The following is a 20,797-nucleotide window of genomic DNA, read 5'->3' on the forward strand; positions in this document are numbered from 1 at the left end:
CCCTAAAACACTTCTGTGAGCAGGCCTTTCTAATCGACCTGGCCCGGGTATCCTGGAAGGACATTGACCTCATCCCGTCAGTTGAGGATGCCTGGTCATTCTTTAAAAGTAACTTCCTCACCATTTTAGATAAGCATGCTCCGTTCAAAAAATGCAGAACTAAGAACAGATACAGCCCTTGGTTCACCCCAGACCTGACTGCCCTCGACCAGCACAAAAACATCCTGTGGCGGACTGCAATAGCATCGAATAGTTCCCGTGATATGCAACTGTTCAGGGAAGTCCGGAACCAATACACGCAGTCAGTCAGGAAAGCTAAGGCCAGCTTCTTCAGGCAGAAGTTTGCATCCTGTAGCTCCAACTCCAAAAAGTTCTGGGACACTGTGAAGTCCATGGAGAATAAGAGCACCTCCTCCCAGCTGCCCACTGCACTGAGGCTAGGTAACACGGTCACCACTGATAAATCCATGATTATCGAAAACTTCAATAAGCATTTCTCAACGGCTGGCCATGCCTTCCGCCTGGCTACTTCAACCTCGGCCAACAGCTCCGCCCCCCCCCGCAGCTCCTCGCCCAAGCCTCTCCAGGTTCTCCTTTACCCAAATCCAGATAGCAGATGTTCTGAAAGAGCTGCAAAACCTGGACCCGTACAAATCAGCTGGGCTTGACAATCTGGACCCTCTATTTCTGAAACTATCTGCCACCATTGTCACAACCCCTATTACCAGCCTTTTCAACCTCTCTTTCATATCGTCTGAGATCCCCAAGGATTGGAAAGCTGCCGCAGTCATCCCCCTCTTCAAAGGGGGAGACACCCTGGACCCAAACTGTTACAGACCTATATCCATCCTGCCCTGCCTATCTAAGGTCTTCGAAAGCCAAGTCAACAAACAGGTCACTGACCATCTCGAATCCCACCGTACCTTCTCCGCTGTGCAATCTGGTTTCCGAGCCGGTCATGGGTGCACCTCAGCCACACTCAAGGTACTAAACGATATCATAACCGCCATCGATAAAAGACAGTACTGTGCAGCTGTCTTCATCGACCTTGCCAAGGCTTTCGACTCTGTCAATCACCATATTCTTATCGGCAGACTCAGGAGCCTCGGTTTTTCGGATGACTGCCTTGCCTGGTTCACCAATTACTTTGCAGACAGAGTTCAGTGTGTCAAATCGGAGGGCATGCTGTCCGGTCCTCTGGCAGTCTCTATGGGGGTGCCACAGGGTTCAATTCTCGGGCCGACTCTTTTCTCTGTGTATATCAATGATGTTGCTCTTGCTGCGGGCGATTCCCTGATCCACCTCTACGCAGACGACACCATTCTATATACTTTCGGCCCGTCTTTGGACACTGTGCTATCTAATCTCCAAACAAGCTTCAATGCCATACAACACTCCTTCCGTGGCCTCCAACTGCTCTTAAACGCTAGTAAAACCAAATGCATGCTTTTCAACCGGTCGCTGCCTGCACCCGCATGCCCGACTAGCATCACCACCCTGGATGGTTCCGACCTAGAATATGTGGACGTCTATAAGTACCTAGGTGTCTGGCTAGACTGCAAACTCTCCTTCCAGACTCATATCAAACATCTCCAATCGAAAATCAAATCAAGAGTCGGCTTTCTATTCCGCAACAAAGCCTCCTTCACTCACGCCGCCAAGCTTACCCTAGTAAAACTGACTATCCTACCGATCCTCGACTTCGGCGATGTCATCTACAAAATGGCTTCCAACACTCTACTCAGCAAACTGGATGCAGTCTATCACAGTGCCATCCGTTTTGTCACTAAAGCACCTTATACCACACACCACTGCGACTTGTATGCTCTAGTCGGCTGGCCCTCGCTACATATTCGTCGCCAGACCCACTGGCTCCAGGTCATCTACAAGTCCATGCTAGGTAAAGCTCCGCCTTATCTCAGCTCACTGGTCACGATGGCAACACCCATCCGTAGCACGCGCTCCAGCAGGTGTATCTCACTGATCATCCCTAAAGCCAACACCTCATTTGGCCGCCTTTCGTTCCAGTACTCTGCTGCCTGTGGCTGGAACGAATTGCAAAAATTGCTGAAGTTGGAGACTCTTATCTCCCTTACCAACTTCAAACATCAGCTATCTGAGCAGCTAACCGATCGCTGCAGCTGTACATAGTCTATTGGTAAATAGCCCACCCTTTTTCACCTACCTAATCCCCATACTGTTTTTATTTATTTACTTTTCTGCTCTTTTGCACACCAATATCTCTACCTGTACATGACCATCTGATCATTCATCACTCCAGTGTTAATCTGCAAAATTGTAATTATTTGCCTACCTCCTCATGCCTTTTGCACACATTGTATATAGACTCCCCCTTTGTTTTCTACTGTGTTATTGACTTGTTAATTGTTTACTCCATGTGTAACTCTTTGTTGTCTGCTCACACTGCTATGCTTTATCTTGGCCAGGTCGCAGTTGCAAATGAGAACTTGTTCTCAACTAGCCTACCTGGTTAAATAAAGGTGAAATAAAATTAAAATAAATAAAAATGCCCTGCAACAAAGTCAAGGGCAGGACAGAAACAGGCTCTCTGAATATAGATTCCCTTGTTCATGCATGGTTCGGACAGACCAGTCATGTTTTACTTTTACTTCACTACATTCTGAATAAAAATATGTATTTTTTACTCCATACATTTTCCCTGACACCGAAAGTACTTGTTACATTTTGACAGGAAAATTGTTCAATTCACACACTAATCAATAGAACATCTCTGGCCATCCCTACTGCATCTGATCTGGCAGACTCACAAAACACAAGTCCTTTGTTTGTAAATTACGTAATAAAGACATAAACGTAAAATTGTGCCATCTGGTTTATTAATCTAAGGATTTTGAAATTATTTTTTATTTTAATTTTGAAACTTAAGTAAATTTTATTAATTCCATTTACTTTTGATACTTAAGTATTTTTAACACAAAATACTTTTAGACTTTTTCTCAAGTAGTATTTTACCGGGTGACTTTCACTTGAGTCATTTTCTTTTAAGCTATCTTTACTTTTACTCAAGTCTGACAATTTTGTACTTTTTACACCATTGGATTTGGCTGGGGATTATAGCATTTCTTTCACATGACCCATCAATTTAGACAAATGTGTCTGGGTAAGCATCATCTCATATTTATTAAATATTTTTATATAGACTACTACTTTTACCACTTTTTTAGTCTTAATCTTTTCTACACTACTGACTATTTAGCACATGACCTCACATGTGAATCCTTAAAGAGGTGGGTGGGTGGGGCTGGCTTAAGAGGGTGTGAACATTGCTGAATGGGTGTAGACAAAGGAGAGCTCCCCAGTAGGTACCAAAACATTGAAAGGCCATTTGCTCAAAAGTGAGGTTACAAGTTTGTCATCTTTCAAATACATTGTTCCTCAAAAATATACCATTTTGTAGCTGAGTCTCTGCTTTTATCCAATGTAAAAAACACAATTTCAAATTTTGCTACATAAGACCGACCGGCTCAAAGCGATCTTATGTGGCAAGTAGGCTATGTTCTCCAATATAGTTTTACAGTGCGTGCTTGGGCCGACCAATCAACAGGATATAAAACCTTCCTGTTTTCTGTTCTTTATTTTAGAGCTGACCTTTCCACTACTTCTCGCAGATTTGCTCAGTTAGTGTTTTCCCTCATACACTGTCTTGTTATTCTTGGTACTGTCTCACTATTCTCCCTACTGTCTATCTTTCACTTATGCCAAATAATGGTGTCCTGTTTAATCCGCTGCATTATTTATTTTATTTTACCTTTATTTAACTAGGCAAGTCAGTTGAGAACAAATTCTTATTTTCAATGACGGCCTAGGAACAGTGGGTTAACTGCCTTATTCAGGGGCAGAACGACAGATTTGTACCTTGTTAGCTCAGAGATTCGATCTTGCAACCTTTTGGTTACTTGTCCAATGCTCTAACCACTAGGCTATGCTACGACACTACGCTGCACCATGTTGCTCTATAGTTCAGAGATGATTTTATTGCATATTTTTCTGCTATCCGTTTTAAACTGATGTCTGTTGGAAATCAAAGTCAAACCAAATTGGGGTAGAGTTGCAGTGCACTGTCACACCCTGACCATAGTTTGCTTTGTATGTTTCTATGTTTTGTTTGGTCAGGGTGTGATCTGAGTGGGCATTCTATGTTGTGTGTCTAGTTTGTCTGTTTCTGTGTTTGGCCTGATATGGTTCTCAATCAGAGGCAGGTGTTAGTCATTGTCTCTTATTGGGAACCATATTTAGGTAGCCTGTTTGGTGTTTGGTTTTGTGGTTGATTGTTCCTGTCTCTGTGTTTTGCACCAGATACGGCTGTTTTTGGTTTTCCACGTTTATTGTTTTGTAGTGTTCGTGTTTATCTTTTTTTATTAAACATGAATCAATATAACCACGCTGCGTTTTGGTCCGCCTCTCCTTCACCACAAGAAAACCGTTACAGAATCACCCACAACAGGACCAAGCGGCGTGGTGACAGGCAGCAGGAGCAGCGCGAGGAGTACTGGACATGGGAGGATGAGTTGGATGGTAAAGGACCCTGGGCACAGCCTGGAGAATATCGCCGCCCCAAAGAAGAGCTGGAGGCGAAGAAGGCGGAGAGGCGCTGGTATGAGGAGGCAGCACGGCGGCGTGGATGGAAGCCCGAGAGTCAGCCCCAAAAATGTATTGGGGGGGGCTCACAGGAAGTGTGGCGAAGCCAGGTAGGAGACCTGCGCCAACTTCCTGTGCTTACTGGGGGGCTGGAGAGACCGGGCAGGCAATGTGTTATGCTGTGAAGCGCACGGTGTCCCCAGTGCGGTGCCCGGTGCGGTACATTCCAGCTCCGCGTATCGGCCGGGCTAGAGTGTGCATCGAGCCAAGTGCCATGAAGCCGGCTCTACGCATCTGGTCTCCAGTGCATCTCCTTGGGCCGGCTTACATGGCACCAGCCTTGCGCATGGTGTCCCTGGTTCGCCTGCATAGCCCACTGCGGGCTATTCCACCTCGCCGCACTGGCAGGGTGACCGGGAGCATGCAACCAGGTAGGGTTGGGCAGGCTCGGTGCTCAAGAGCTCCAGTGCGCCTGCACGGTCCGGTCTATCCAGTACCACCTCCACGCACCAGCCCTCCGGTGGCAGCCCCCCGCAACAGGCTGTCTCTCCGTCTCATCCTTACAGGTGCTCCCGCCCGTCCAGCGATGCCGGAGCCTTCCTCCTCTCCGGCGCTGCTGGAGTCTCCCGCCTGTCCGGCGCTGCCGGAGCCTCCCTCCTCTCCAATGCTTCCAGAGCTCCCACCCCTCAGTCCAGAGGCGCTATAGCCCCTCATTCCAGCGCCATCAGAGTCGCCAGTCTGCCCAGCGCCATCTGAGCTGCCCATCTGCCCAGCGCCATCTGAGCTGCCAGTCTGCCCAGTGCCGCCTGAGCCGCCAGTCTGCCCAGCGCCGCCTGAGCCGCCCGTCTGCCCAGCGCCGCCTGAGCCGCCCGTCTGCCCAGCGCCGCCTGAGCCGCCCGTCTGCCCAGCGCCGCCAGTGCCGCCCGTCTGCCCAGCGCCGCCAGTGCCGCCCGTCTGCCCAGCGCCGCCAGTGCCGCCCGTCTGCCCAGCGCCGCCAGTGCCGCCCGTCTGCCCAGCGCCGCCAGTCTGCCCAGCGCCGCCAGTGCCGCCAGTCTGCCCAGCGCCGCCAGTCTGCCCAGCGCCGCCAGTGCCGCCAGTCTGCCCAGCGCCGCCAGTCTGCCCAGCGCCGCCAGTGCCGCCCGTCTGCCCAGCGCCGCCGTCTGCCCAGCGCTGCCAGTGCCGCCAGTCTGCCCAGCGCCGCCAGTGCCACCAGTCTGCCCAGCGCCGCCAGTCTGCCCAGCGCCGCCAGTGCCTCCAGTCTGCCCAGCGCCGCCAGTGCCGCCAGTCTGCCCAGCGCCGCCAGTCTGCCCAGCGCCGCCAGTCTGCCCAGCGCCGCCAGTCTGCAAGGGGCCACCAGTCTGCAAGGGGCCGCCAGTCTGCAAGGGGCCGCCAGTGCCGGCAGTCTGCAAGGGGCCGCCAGTGCCGGCAGTCTGCAAGGGGCCGCCAGGGGCCGCCAGTCAGCCAGGCGCCGCCAGTCAGCCAAGGGCCGCCAGTGCCGCCAGTCAGCCAGGGGCCGCCAGTGCCGCTAGTCAGCCAGGGGCCGCCAGAGCCCCTCAGCCCCAGAGCCCCTCGGCGCCAGAGGCCCCTCAGCCCCTCGGCGCCAGAGGCCCCTCAGCCCCTTCGGCGCCAGAGGCCCCTCAGCCCCTCGGCGCCAGAGGCCCCTCGGTGCCAGAGGCCCCTCAGCCCAGAGGCGCCAGAGGCCCCGAGGCGCCAGAGGCCCCGAGGCGCCAGAGGCCCCTCAGCCCAGAGGCGCCAGAGGCCCCGAGGCGCCAGAGGCCCCGAGGCCCAGAGACGCCCGAGGCCCCTCGGCCCAGAGGCGCCAGAGGCCCCTCGGCCCAGAGTCCACACCTTGCGGGGGGGGGGTACTGTCACACCCTGACCATAGTTTGCTTTGTATGTTTCTATGTTTTGTTTGGTCAGGGTGTGATCTGAGTGGGCATTCTATGTTGTGTGTCTAGTTTGTCTGTTTCTGTGTTTGGCCTGATATGGTTCTCAATCATAGGCAGGTGTTAGTCATTGTCTCTGATTGGGAACCATATTTAGGTAGCCTGTTTGGTGTTTGGTTTTGTGGGTGATTGTTCCTGTCTCTGTGTTTTGCACCAGATAGGGCTGTTTTTGGTTTTCCACGGTTATTGTTTTGTAGTGTTCGTGTTTATCTTTTTTTATTAAACATGAATCAATATAACAACGCTGCGTTTTGGTCCGCCTCTCCTTCACCACAAGAAAACCGTTACATGCACAAGGAACCCCCCCCCCCCCCCGTGGAAGGGAAGATGACCATCTGCTGTTCCAGTTGCCCAGTGACTGGACAACAGCATTACAGCCTTCATTTATGGAAATGTTCCACTGGCCATTGTCTATCTGACCGTGTGTGAGAGAGAGACTGCTTGTGATTGTGTCTGTGTGTCTCATTGTGTGTGCGTCTGTCTGTGCACACTGTCTGTCTATATCGAGGAGGGCCCTGTCTGTATTATGTTAGTGTTTCCTGTGGGACTCTCATAGAGAACACTGCTGGCTTTACACTGAGCCATGGAGCCTGTAGACCTGGTCTTCAGAAAAGGTTAGCAAAGGGTCAACGCTTTTTTCACTTCGCTCTAGTGCCGCAAATTAATACCTTCTCTCTCTACACACACAGGGACACACATGGATGGACGGACACACACACAGAGACACACACACACCAATACTAACAACGAATCATTGGATTTTCAAATAAAATATTCCCTGAGTCAGTGTTCAGAGGCAGTAGCTATCTTGCGACACGTTTCAATGGTCATTGTTAAGTGTAGTCGACGGGCCAACCCGAATATTCTCAAGGTTATAGATACTGGCAGGCATCCACACCGCTGAGGGCTCTAGACATTACTGGTGTCTGTGTGCCATATGGTGTCTCTAGAGGTGGGGGGCAGACAGACACCTCAGCAGGTGAGTACAGACAGACGGACAGATGCCCCTGTAGGTGATCTAGACTGTTGGGCTGTGGAGGATAGAGCATATTACCCTCTAGCCCACACAGTTATATTCAACTCAAATGTCTGCATAAAGACAGGCTGCAGTAGGGCATATTCTCACTTCGAGAATACAGTACGCTGTTGGCAACAACAGAAAAAAACTAATATATGTGATAATGAGATGCAAGTAAGGCGCTATGGAAGAAAAAAAACACCCACTCACCAAATACAAATAGATCTATCACAGTAACCCCCAGGTATTGTATTCACACTTCTCTGCTTATCTGCTGTGTCTACATGGTTACATTGCACCATTTTGTTTTTCTGTTAAAATAGTTTTTTTCTTCCCCCCCCCCTGTTCTGTGACTTGTTGTTGAAGTGTTGTTGGAACCTGCTTCTCCTCTTTTCTCTCTCGCACTCTCTGTCGGCTAGAAGGTGATAAGTGGGTGGATTGATGTGATACAGTAGTGCTTGTGCTCAGTTGCTCATTGCGTTGACAACAGCCTTGTCAGTCTGATGGCTCTCTCTTTTGCAAGCTCCAAAACCTCAATGACTACATTCTGTTAGCTCTATGACTTGGTACAGGAGAGGGGTGATCTGAGGGAAATTGGATTTCATGGATGTGAACTTTGTATAACTTAAGTGTAGTGATTCAATGAATGTACATTTGCCTATATGGTATATGCGGCATCAGAATTATTTAACTTGAATTCTACGTTTTAGTCAAGGATAGGTAATCGCGAGCCTCATAGACTGAACCTTATGGACTGCATGTCTGACTGGCATCACTAGTGAAAGATCACTGCCATTGTTCTGAGTTCGTATTGAGTGACACAAATTGTTTGCATGGCTAATATTTTGTACTTCTGCTTGGCCATCTGTGCGTGTGTGTGTGTGTGTGTGTGTTTCCCTTCTCTTTTATTGCCTGTTGCTGATCTCTGTCAAGTGACTACATGGCCTTTTATTTCTGGTGTCTGGTTTCAATACCGCAACATAATAACATGTTTGGGACAGAGAGTGGAGGAGAGCATAAGAGTAGTGGAAGAGGGGGAGGGAGGTAAGGAAGTCTGGGATGTTTGGGGGGGGTTGAAACTTGAGATATATCTGCTTGAGCTGGGCTCTGCAGACATCAACAGGAACTGATGTGTCCCAAACAGAGTGCTAATTACAAGGGGCCAAGAGGGGTCTCAGACCCCCTGAATGAGACATGAGTCCCTCTAGATGCAACATGAGTCCCCCAAAGTCCAACTTTGGGGGGGGGTCTCTTAATAGTGGTTATTTAATCATTCTCCTATTTGTTAAAAATGTAATTTGTACTATGGTAAATATTAAAATAAAAGCTTTTTCCAAATAAAACTAACACCCCTAACTCTGTGTCATGGTTTAAACCATTTGTTTTCCATGTGGCTACACTTGTTATCCTGGGACAGTCCCATATCTCAGGCCCTTTTCCAGTGTCCCAACTTTTCTTTCTACAAAAAAGGTCAGCAATACGCGTCAATTAATTTCGGCAACAAGAGTATACCCAATGGCAATCGCTGTATGTCATGTAACAGATGTCTCTTTCCGTTCATCAAATAGCGTGGATGCTGGAATAATTTTGAAGTGGACGATCACATAAAGTGATTTGTTTGACAATAAGAGCAAAACATATTGACTGGTTTGGTTCATGCCAAAGTAAAAGTTAATAAAGAAAACAGTTAAATTGCTTGGCTTTACTATTATGCCCATAAAAAAAAAATTATGCACACATAAGAGGTCCTGTGGAAAAAAAATAGAGGCCCTCTGATGTCACTGCGTAATCTGCACTCTGGTCCTAACTACGATTGGTTGTGTGCATGCACATGTGGTGTGTGTGTATGTGTCTCAGGTGTGTGGGTGCAGATAAGTAGTGTTCAGTCATTGATTTTCAATTACTAAACAGGAAGGGGCTAGTTATTGATTCTCTGGGACGATGATGCCACTCCAGATGTACGGTACACAGTGTTTGCGTAACCATGAGGTTCTCTCTCCCTCTTTAACCTCCTCTTCTACCTCTCTTCTTCTTAGTCCCCTCCCTTCTGTCTCACGTCAATGTGGCGGAAAAACCCTTTTGTTCCTCCTGCTCTTCCATTCCTCTTCCTCCTCACTCTCCTCCTCTCTCCCTCCATCCTTGGCATGTTAGTCTAGTGAGCCATATGGAAGATTTTCCCTTGGTTGGTTGGTTTGTTCTCCTCTCCTGCTTTAATGGTCCTGTTATTGATTAACCACATGGCAAACATCTCATCCGCAGCCATCAGAGGACTGCTCAACTAGCCACTCACACACAGACACACACACACACACACACACACCAAGATGGGCATAGTCAGACCTGGGCCGTGAAATCCAGAGAGGGTGAGACATTTCACCAACCAGTCTGTTATTCTATAAATATAATGTCCTAAGAGTCCAGGTATAACTGTTGTTCTTGTGAATTGAGCTAGACCTAGAAGACTCATAGACTCTGTCATCTTTGAGACAACATGCCAGTTGTACTAAACCTTACAACATGTTTGAAGATGTCTGTTTTTGAATTTATGGAAGTAAATGCGCAGGAGACTGCATGTGTGTACATGCGCTGTTTGTTTGTGTGTGTTCTGTTACTTTTACAGACTTATTTGATATTCCGCTGGATGAAGTGAGTCAGAACGTTCAGTGTACACTCTTTATAAATAGCACTGCTTAGTAAAGTCAACCACAACAGGACATTAAAAGACTGATAGAGGGAGGGAGATGAAGCTAGTCATAGTGAGAGATAGAGAGCCAAAAGAGGGGAGGGAGTGAAGGATGAGGAGAGGAAAGAAGGCCTGAAAGATGGTATATAGATGGAGGTCCTCAGCTGTTACAGCCAGTACGACCAAATGGGCATTTCATAAACAATTAAATATTGACGGGGCTGTTCGGGTCGCAGTGTGGCATTCAAACGAGGCTCTGCCGGTGGTTTTGTTCGGCCGGACGGTACCTATTTATGAGGTAATGGGACCTGGGGAAAATGGTAGGGTCACAAGGATTAGGGCATATTGCATCCTCTCTGCTTTATAGTGGAGCTGGATCATCATGACAGCCATGAAACAATGCTCGAATGCACCGTAGAAAGATACAGTTATTGAGCAACAGTTATTGAGCAACAGAGAATACAATTCAAATCAAATTACATTTTATTGGTCACATACATGGTTAGCAGATGTTATTGTGAGTGTAGCGAAATGCTTCTAGTTCTGACAGTGCAGTAATATCTAACAAGTAATCTAACAATTCCACAACAACTACCTAATACACACAAATCTAAGTAAAGGAATGGAATATGAATATATACACATATGAATATATGGATGAGTGATGACCTAGCGGCATAGGCATGATGTGATGCTGAGGAACTTAAAACTTTTCACCTTCTCCACCCCACTATCTACATCCCGTCGATGTGGATGGGGGGGTGCTCCCTCTGCTGTTTCCTGAAGTCCACGATCATCTCCTTTGTTTTACTGACGTTGAGTGAGAGGTTGTTTTCCTGACACCACACTTCCAGAGCCCTCACCTCCTCCCTGTAGGCTGTTTCGTCATTGTTGGTAATCATGCCCACTACTATTGTCGTCTGCAAACTTGATGGTTGAGTTAGAGGCGTGCATGGCCACGCAGTCATGGGTGAACAGGGAGTACAGAAGGGTGCTGAGTACGCACACGTGTGGGGCCCTAGTGTTGAGGATCAGTGAAGTGGAGATGTTGTTTCCTACCTTCACCACCTGGGGGCGGCCCGTCAGGAAGTCCAGGACCCAATTGCACAGGACGGGGTTGAGACCCAGGGCCTTAAGCTTAATGATAAGCTTGGAGGGTACTATGGTGTTGAATGCTGAGCTGTAGTCAATGAACAGCATTCTTACATTGGTATTCCTCTTGTCCAAATGGGATAGGGCAGTGTGAGTGTGATGGCGATTACAACTTCAGTGGACCTATTGGGGCCGTATGCAAATTAGAGTGGGTCTATAGTGGCAGGTAAGGTGGAGCCAACAGCTCTGCCCCCCCCCCCCCCCCCCCCCCCCCGCAGCCCAAGCCTCTCCAGGTTCTCCTTTACCCAAATCCAGATAGCAGATGTTCTGAAAGAGCTGCAAAACCTGGACCCGTACAAATCTGGACCCTCTATTTCTGAAACTATCCGCCGCCATTGTCTCAACCCCTATTACCAGCCTGTTCAACCTCTCTTTCATATCGTCTGAGATCCCCAAGGATTGGAAAGCTGCCGCAGTCATCCCCCTCTTCAAAGGGGGAGACACCCTGGACCCAAACTGTTACAGACCTATATCCATCCTGCCCTGCCTATCTAAGGTCTTCGAAAGCCAAGTCAACAAACAGGTCACTGACCATCTCGAATCCCACCGTACCTTCTCCGCTGTGCAATCTGGTTTCCGAGCCGGTCACGGGTGCACCTCAGCCACGCTCATGGTACTAAACGATATCATAACCGCCATCGATAAAAGACAGTACTGTGCAGCCGTCTTCATCAACCTTGCCAAGGCTTTCGACTCTGTCAATCACCATATTCTTATCGGCAGACTCAGTAGCCTCGGTTTTTCGGATGACTGCCTTGCCTGGTTCACCAATTACTTTGCAGACAGAGTTCAGTGTGTCAAATCGGAGGGCATGCTGTCCGGTCCTCTGGCAGTCTCTATGGGGGTGCCACAGGGTTCAATCCTCGGGCCGACTCTTTTCTCTGTATATATCAATGATGTTGCTCTTGCTGCGGGCGATTCCCTGATCCACCTCTACGCAGACGACACCATTCTATATACTTACGGCCCGTCCTTGGACACTGTGCTATCTAACCTCCAAACGAGCTTCAATGCCATACAACACTCCTTCCGTGGCCTCCAACTGCTCTTAAACGCTAGTAAAACCAAATGCATGCTTTTCAACCGTTCGCTGCCTGCACCCGCACGCCTGACCAGCATCACCACCCTGGATGGTTCCGACCTTGAATATGTGGACATCTATAAGTACCTAGGTGTCTGGCTAGACTGTAAACTCTCCTTCCAGACTCATATCAAACATCTCCAATCAAAAATCAAATCAAGAGTCGGCTTTCTATTCCGCAACAAAGCCTCCTTCACTCACGCCGCCAAACGTACCCTAGTAAAACTGACTATTCTACCGATCCTCGACCTCGGCGATGTCATCTACAAAATTGCTTCCAACACTCTACTCAGCAAACTGGATGCAGTTTATCACAGTGCCATCCGTTTTGTCACTAAAGCACCTTATACCACCCACCACTGCGACTTGTATGCTCTAGTCGGCTGGCCCTCGCTACATATTCGTCGCCAGACCCACTGGCTCCAGGTCATCTACAAGTCCATGCTAGGTAAAGCTCCGCCTTATCTCAGTTCACTGGTCACGATGGCAACACCCATCCGTAGCACGCGCTCCAGCAGGTGTATCTCACTGATCATCCCTAAAGCCAACACCTCATTTGGCCGCCTTTCAGTTCTCTGCTGCCTGTGACTGGAACTAATTGCAAAAATCGCTGAAGTTGGAGACTTTTATCTCCCTCACCAACTTCAAACATCTGCTATCTGAGCAGTTAACCGATCGCTGCAGCTGTACATAGTCTATCGGTAAATAGCCCACCCATTTTTACCTACCTCATCCCCATACTGTTTTTATTTATTTACTTTTCTGCTCTGTTCTCAACTAGCCTAGCTGGTGAAATAAAGGTGAAATAAAAAAATAAGAAATTAAAATATGATCCTTGACAAGTCTCTCAAAGTACTTCATGATGACAGAAGTGAGTGCTACGGGCGATAGTCATTCAGTTCAGTTATCTTTGCCTTCTTGGGTACAGGAACAATGGTGGCCATCTTGAAGCATGTGGGGACAACAGACTGGGATAGGGAGAGATTGAATATGTCCGTAAACACACCAGCCAGCTGGTCTGCGCATGCTCTGAGGACGCAGCAAGGGATGCTGTCTGGGCCGGCAACCTTGCGAGGGTTAACACGTTTGAATGTTTTACTCACGTCGGCCACAGAGTAGTAGAAGGGGGCCCACAGTCCTAGGTAGCGGGTCACGTTGGTGGCACTGTATTATCCTTGTTATATCTCGGACGTTTGCCATTGTCTGCAATACGTTGCATCAGACTGTCTTCGGTTCTGTCTGTCTGTTTGTTCACTGCCCAGTGTGTCAGTCATTCAGAATCAATGGTCAGGATTTGACCTGGACGTACCTCTCATACCTGCACTCTTTTACACTTCCAAAAATGTGCTACAATAAAACCTGTCCAACAATCCAGCCTTGAGTTTTATCACCCCATGTCTGCTACTCTCCTAGTCCCGGTCTCTCATACAGAGTTCATTGACATTAATTTTTTTTTCTTTCCTTTAACCGTATGAGCAATCAGGTGAGACTGATAACACCCTAACTTTGTAATGTACCGGCTGGCTGAGCCGAGGTTCAGGTTCATGAGGTTTTATATTAGTTATGAGGTTTTATGACCTATGATTTAGTGACAACATGGTGAGCTGTTTTTACTTTGGTGTGGCATTCCTTGTTGTTTGTGGAGATGGAGAAGGTTAGGGGAGTGAATTATTGTCTCAGGTGAACGGTTGGATCTGTTATGAATGTTTATTATGGGTTATATTAAACTGATTAGGGATGTGTTGGACGGGGTCCTGGGAGTGAGCTGACTCATTTGTGCCCAATCAAGTCTGGTTCTCACCAACCAAAAAAAAACTGCTGGGACTTTCTGCCAAGGGAGCAGGGGTTTGGATAGTTAGGAGCTGCATGTTGCATCAAGGTTAGAGTTTTGAGATTGTTAACTGATCCCAGATCTTTGTTTATGATTTTTCTTTACAACGTGCACACTCTCCCTTTTTTAAACATCTTTACTCCCTGAACTTTACCCTTTGAACGCTTCCTTGCACCCCTTTGTAGCGAAACAGTGGTATCTTCCACAGAACCCTATGATACACCAAACTCCAGGAGATTATGGGGAATTAGAGCGGGGTTGGAGTTATGTTGGCATAAATCACACACAGGAGTGTTTTGGAGGGGTAACATTGTTGGAAGGGGGGGCTCTATTCATTAATTTATTGCCAGTCTGTTATATATGCTAAAGATAGCTGGGCCTGAGCAGGGTTTGTATTTTCTGTTATTCTACGTGATATTATTGTTTGGGGCCTGTATTGTAACAGCTGCGATCCCTCACTGTTAAAATAACATCCCTGGGAACACGGCCTTCCTAACGTGCACATAGGGTTGGCAGTGGAATACTGCTGGACTCTATACTGTGTATGTGTATAGTGGCTTGCGAAAGTATTCACCCCCTTGGCATTTTTCCTATTTCCTATTTTATTACCTTTACAACCTGAGTGAAGGAAAAGCAACCAATGAGTTCTCAGCATATGTGGGAACTCCTTCAAGACTTTTGGAAAAGCATTCCAGGTGACTACCTCATGAAGCTGGTTGAGAGAATGCCAAGAATGTGAAAAGCTGTCATCAAGGCAAAGGTTGGCTACTTTGAAGAATCTAAAATAGAAAATATATTTTGATTTGTTTAACACTTTTTTGGTTACTACATGATTATTTCATGGTTTTGATGTCTTCACTATTATTATAATAATAATTATTACTATTATATGTAGAAAATGGCAAAAATACAGAAAAATCCTTGAATGAGTAGGTGTGTCCACACGAGGATTGCACATTTTGGGGAATATTCAAAGGTGGAAACTTTCCGTGGGAATTAGGGTAGTATATGGGTATTAATGGAAATATATGCAAATTAATATTAATACAATTTAATTGTGCAGTGGCTTGCAAAAGTATTCACCCCCCTTGGCATGTTTCCTATTTTGTTGCCTTACAACGTGGAATTAAAATGGATTCTTGGGGTGTTTGTATCATTTGATTTACACAACATGCCTATCACTTTGAAAATACTTTTTTATTGTGAAACAAACAAGAAATAAGACAAAAAACTCAAACCTTGAGCGTGCGTAACTATTCAAACGTGTTTGTTATTTAAAAAAAAAAATCTGGCCACTCTTACATAAAGCCCAGCTCTGTGGAATGTACGGCTTAAAGTGGTCCTATGGACAGATACTCCAATCTCCGCTGTGGAGCTTTGCAGCTTCTTCAGGGTTGTCTTTGGTCTCTTTGTTGCCTCTCTGATTAATGCCCTCCTTGCCTGGTCCGATTGTTTTGGTGGGCGGCCCTCTCTTGGCAGGTTTGTTGTGGTTCCATATTCTTTCAATTTTTTATTAATCGATTTAATGGTGCTCCGTGGGATGTTCAAAGTTTCGGATATGTTTTTATAACCCAACCCCTTTATAACCCAACCATTGCTTAGCGGTGCCCCTTGCTTAGTGGTGTTGCAGACTCTGGGGCCTTTCAGAACAGAAGTATAGATAGTGAGATGATGTGACAGATCATGTGACACTTAGATTGCACACATGCAGACTTTATTTAACAAATTATGTGACTTTTGAAGGTAATTGGTTGCACCAGATCTTATTAAGGGGCTTCATAGCAAAGGGGGTGAGTACATATGCACACAGAACTTTTCCGTTATTTAAATTTTTAAATTTATTTAAATTTAAATGTAAATTAAATTTAAGTTCTTCTTTTTTTTCATTTCACTTCACCAATTTGGACTATTTTGTGTATGTCCATTACATGAAATCCAAATAAAAATCAATTTAAATTACAGGTTGTAATGCAACAAAATAGGAAAAACAATTCAAAGCCGATAAATAAACATTTTGCTGGAAAAAATGACGATGCGAAGGAAATCATTTTTTTCTTTGATGAAATACCAGTCAACGTAAATACCTTCATGCTTTTCGGTCTCTACATGAATCTACATAGTTTAGTGGAATTAACTTGGCCTGTGTGTATTTTCATTAGTCATCATGTAGGCATATCTTATTTAGACTATCTATCCAACACAGCTGTCACACGCACACAGCATACAGAGCTTATTTTGAGTGGGATTTCTCCTGCAGCTCCCAGCTGGTCTAAATGCAATTGCATGTTAAAATCGTGTTGGTGCACAATTGAAAAGAGCTACTATTTTTATTTCTCAACCGGTAATTGAAGCACACCTCCCATTCACCATTCAAGTGCAGGCAACAGGCTATCAGCGTGTCACCCACCACTTTACAATGTGAACTGGAGGAAGTGTGCATTTTGAAAACATACTTTATTTTTTTAACATGAATGTTTTACCTTGCTTCAAAGTAGCCTATAGCCAAAATCCGCCCATGGACGTGGAGTCAATTCTTTCATAAAGACTTCATTGGGGGGCGCGTGCGTTTCATGTTTGGGGACGCTTACGATTTATCCTATGATTTCTACCGGTCTGGGTGCAAGTTATGATTTCCCCCTGCGCATTTTAGTGGAACCATTTTATTTCAATAACGTTTTTGTTTCTCAAAATCATTGTCACGTGGTTAAATCATAAAAATGGGAATTCAAATGATCTTCTGAAAGATAAAAGTCAAGTAATGTGAGATCTCCAGCCTCTGCCATATGGACACATTGATACACCATGATCCATTGGCGGCTAAAGTAATAAACGTATGGAACTCATAGCCTGTCGGCCAAAGCAGCAGTAGGCATATGTCTTCCATTGCTCTTTCACACTGAGGATTGATGATTATCGAGGGGGAGGATGTTGTAAAGATTTTTCAAATAGCTTACTGTGAGGGACTACAGTTTCAATATACAGTACAATCATTCGCAATGGATGTAAAACAAAAAAAATATTGTACTATTCCACACACCAGGCCAGGTACTTATATGTGTGCTCAGGAACAAGAGCTCCCTCAACATTATCAGGACAGAGAAACTAGACACGTACTCTTTGCTCACATTGAGCACTCCAAACAAAAGACAATGAAAAATGTGTTTCTTGTTTCTTACAGGTTAGCAGGTTGTGAACTCTGCAAACAATGTTTCTACTCTGAGAATGACTGGGTGACTGTAATTAATACACGCATTAACAGACATTCATGTAACCAAATGACAGGGATGAACGGTACATTTACTACTGCAGACATATGTAATGGGGAATTGATTCAAAAATTAAATAATCAAAGGGCAAACAATTCACAAGAGTTGGTAGGAGACAGCTGAGCCGTTCTGGAGAGAGATTCATTTTCTTGTCTCAATATTTTAAATTGTGCTCAATACACGTTATCTTCACACATATTTTAGATGGTTTTTACTGACAGCCGCCACTCAATAACCAGCTAGGCTTATTTCCATGCACCCTGCCCAAATTATGGGCTTCCCAAATAGGCATAGACCTACAAGCTTGTGATTTGTAAAAATCCATGGCTAACTTTTTAAAGAATCTAATGATCCTTGATTCCTCTGTGGCTAAGTCATGCTTTCTGGTGAAGTATTTTGAATGATTTTATTTATTTCTGTACAGACAGGAGTAATTATATAATTTTGGCAAATGTATTTCCATTTACTTCCCAATTGGATCAAATCAAATCAAATCAAATTTATTTATATAGCCCTTCGTACATCAGCTGATATCTCAAAGTGCTGTACAAAAACCCAGCCTAAAACCCCAATCAGCAAGCAATGCAGGTGTAGAAGCACGGTGGCTAGGAAAAACTCCCTAGAAAGGCCAAAACCTAGGAAGAAACCTAGAGAGGAACCAGGCTATGTGGGGTGGCCAGTCCTCTTCTGGCTGTGCCGGGTGGAGATTATAACAGAACATGGCCAAGATGTTCAAATGTTCATAAATGACCAGCATGGTCGTATAATAATAAGGCAGAACAGTTGAAACTGGAGCAGCAGCACGGTCAGATGGACTGGGGACAGCACAAGGAGTCATCATGTCAGGTAGTCCTGGGGCATGGTCCTAGGGCTCAGGTCCTCCGAGAGAGAGAAAGAAAGAGAGAAGAAGAGAATTAGAGAACGCACACTTAGATTCACACAGGACACCGAATAGGACAGGAGAAGTACTCCAGATATAACAAACTGACCCTAGCCCCCCGACATAAACTACTGCAGCATAAATACTGGAGGCTGAGACAGGAGGGGACAGGAGACACTGTGGACCCATCCGAGGACACCCCCGGACAGGGCCAAACAGGATCCACTATGCCGTTTCTCTCCTGTTCTATTGGTTTTCATATCAACTTTATTTCGTTGTCCAGCAAATGTTTGTCCTTTTATTGGCTGCTTCATTACATGAGTTTCATGTTCTGTTAAGATGCATTACCATAATCTACATGTGATTTCTGTCATTCTGAGCACCGTGGGTGGACGCCCTAATGGGTTATGCACCCAATGCATATCGGTCCGGTAAATTTTTTAAATGGCCGGTAAATGTAGTTGTCCGGTGCCACATTTTCCTAATGGAAACCCTGGTGGGTGAGTGGATGGGTGTGTGTGTGTTTGGATGTGCGTGTGTATGTGTGGGAGATGCAGAAAGTGCAAGCCTGTATGTGTGCATCTGTGAGAGCTAGAGACTGTGTGTGTGTGTGTGGTGTGTGTGTGTGCGTGTTGTGTGTGGTGTGTGTGGTGTGTGTGTGTGTGTGTGTGTGTGTGTGTGTGTGTGTGTGTGTGTGTGTGTGTGTGTGTGTGTGTGTGTGTGTGTGTGTGTGTGTGTGAGTGTGCCTGCGTGTGTTGGAGACATATTCAACACATTGTCCAGAGTTGAAACATAGTACTCCCAACTCCTCCCTCCTCTCTACCCTCTCTGCAGCCTTTTACTTTTTTGTGCCCTTTGCTCCCTTGAGTTCCGCTCCATTTCATGGAATCCAGGGGACACGGTTTCCTCCTGGTGTCTGTGCGTGTTTGTCCCAGGCCAGGGCCCTTTGGTCTCAACCGTGCCTCTCCACTCAGGAAAGCTGGTGCTCTTATAGCATGCCAGAATACACACACATCAGAGAGGAGAGATAGAAAGGGAGTGGGGAGATTTACGAGACGGGAGTGGGAGTAGAGGGAGGAATTGGAGTAGAGTGTAACGGTTTTCGTCCTCCTCTTTTGAGGAGGAGTAGGAAAGATTGGACCAATACGCAGGGTGGTAAGTGTTCATCATATTTTTTATCAAAACTGAACACTACACAAACTGAAAACGAAACAGTTCTGTGTGGAAGACACAGAAAACAATCACCCACAACCAAAATGGTGAAAACAGGCTACCTAAGTATGATTCTCAATCAGAGGCAACGATCGACAGCTGCCTCTGATTGAGAACCATACCAGGCCAAACACAGAAATACAACATAGAAAAAATAACATAGACTACCCACCCCCTGACCAACCTAACACAAAGACATAAAAAGGGAACTAAGTTCAGAACGTGACATAAAGGATTCGGTGTTTCCTCTTGGATTCTTTTTAGCAGCAGTGGCAAATGTAAAGGGGGGAAATGATGTTGACACCATCTGAAATATAACTGATGCGTGCCACTGCATTGTAGGGAGATGATGAGGAGCAAAGGATTGCTGTACGCTCGTGGCTCTCAATTGCGTCACTGCTCGCTCTGTTTGCTACAAATATACAGTGCCTTGCGAATGTATTCGGCCCCCTTGAACTTTGCGACCTTTTGCCACATTTCAGGCTTCAAACATAAAGATATAAAACTGTATTTTTTTGTGAAGAATCAACAACAAGTGGGACACAATCATGAAGTGGAACGACATTTATTGGATATTTAAAACTTTTTTAACAAATCAAAAACTGAAAGATTGGGCATGCAAAATTATTCAGCCCCTTTACTTTCAGTGCAGCAAACTCTCTCCAGAAGTTCAGGGAGGATCTCTGAATGATCCAATGTTGACCTAAATGACTAATGATGATAAATACAATCCACCTGTGTGTAATCAAGTCTCAGTATAAATGCACCTGCACTGTGATAGTCTCAGAGGTCCATTAAAAGCTCAGAGAGCATCATGAAGAACAAGGAACACACCAGGCAGGTCTGAGATACTGTTGTGAAGAAGTTTAAAGCCGGATTTGGATACAAACAGATTTCCCAAGCTTTAAACATCCCAAGGAGCACTGTGCAAGCGATAATATTGAAATGGAAGGAGTATCAGACCACTGCAAATCTACCAAGACCTGGCCGTCCCTCTAAACTTTCAGCTCATACAAGGAGAAGACTGATCAGAGATGCAGCCAAGAGGCCCATGATCACTCTGGATGAACTGTAGAGATCTACAGCTGAGGTGGGAGACTCTGTCCAT

The sequence above is a fragment of the Oncorhynchus kisutch genome, linkage group LG12 (assembly GCF_002021735.2).
Source record: "Oncorhynchus kisutch isolate 150728-3 linkage group LG12, Okis_V2, whole genome shotgun sequence".
NCBI lineage: Eukaryota > Metazoa > Chordata > Actinopteri > Salmoniformes > Salmonidae > Oncorhynchus > Oncorhynchus kisutch.